Raw genomic sequence first — 1,450 nt, 5'->3', positions numbered from 1 at the left:
ACACACACACACACACACACAGATTAGCCAGGCGTGGTATCATGGGTCTGTAATCCTAGCTACTTGGAAAGCTGAGGTGGGTGGATTGCTTGAGCCAAGGAGGTTGAGGCTGCAGTAAGCTGAGATCATGCCACTGTACTCCAGCCTGGGAGACAGAGCGAGACCCTGTTTCAAAAAAAAAAAAAAAAAGGTAGGGAGGTAAAAGAAGAGGAAGGGGTAAGGGAGAAGGTGAGGGAGGAGAAAGAAGGAGAGGAGGGAGGAGGGGAGCCAAGAAGGAGAGAGAGTAGACAGAGGGGGTGAAAGGTGAAGGACGACATGAGCAAGAAGAAGCAGGAAGGCAGCAGGAGGAGGGACAGAAAGGAGAGGGATGCAGAGGAGGAGGCAGGCAAGGAGGACGGTGTGGGGAGCCCGAGAGAGAAGGGGGGAAGTGAGAGGGCAAGCCTGGGACCCCCTAACCTACAGAGGGGCAAGGAACTGGGTCCCCACCTCTGCAGCTGGGGAGGAACCAGAAGCGCTGGCATCTGCCAGCCAGGAGCAAATATTTGCCAAGGGAGGGGATGCTGGGTGAGGGTGCTCAGGACCAGATGAAGGTGAGGACCTTGCCCCTGCCCATCCCCCGTCTCCTCTCCAGCTAGGAGCCTTCCTTGCCTGGGACGGAGGGAGATGATTCCTGATTCTCAAGACATTGCAGAGCAAGACTCTGTCTCAAATATAGATATCTCCCAGCCTTCCTGGCCTGGGATGAGGATATCACAGAATAAATAAGTTCCACTTCAGGAAGTTATTTATTGTTTATTATTGTTTATTTTTTGAGACAGTCTCGCTCTGTCGCCCAGGCTAGAGTGCAGTGGAACGATCTCAGCTCACTGCTGAGATCCACCACTGAGAACCACCACCTCCCTGGTTCAAACAGTTCTCCTGCCTAAGCCTCCCGAAAGCTGGGACTACAGGTGTGCACCACCACACCCAGCTAAATTTTTTGTATTTTTAGTAGAGACAGGGTTTCACCATGCTGGCCAGGCTGGTCTCCAACTCCTTGTTTCAGGAATGTATTGTTGTTATCATTACTACTCTATTTTTATTTAGCCATGTGGATTCCTCCCTCAACCAAACTCAGAATGAATGCCCTTGCTCCGCCCGTTCCTAGATGGGGATACTGAGGTTCAGAGAAGTCAGGTCCTCGGCTTCCCCCCACCTAGTGTGTCATGCCAGGATTTGCACCCAGGGCTCTCCTGTCTCTGCCCCATGCCACCCAGCGCCCACCTGCCCAGCATGCAGCAAGTCAACAAACGACGCTATTAGGAATTTAGCGGCGCAGGCCCTCAGGAAACGCTTCGGGCTCTATGGCTGGGAGCAGGGCCCCTGGAGCCTGGCTTGCACCACCCTGGGCAAACGCCTTCCCCTTCCTGGGCTCCATGCTCTTCTGGCACCAGCCACAAAATCTCACCTC

This window comes from Mandrillus leucophaeus, unplaced genomic scaffold, assembly GCF_000951045.1.
Source record: "Mandrillus leucophaeus isolate KB7577 unplaced genomic scaffold, Mleu.le_1.0 Scaffold200, whole genome shotgun sequence".
NCBI classification, from domain to species: Eukaryota; Metazoa; Chordata; class Mammalia; order Primates; family Cercopithecidae; genus Mandrillus; species Mandrillus leucophaeus.
This window is presented reverse-complemented; position numbering follows the sequence as displayed.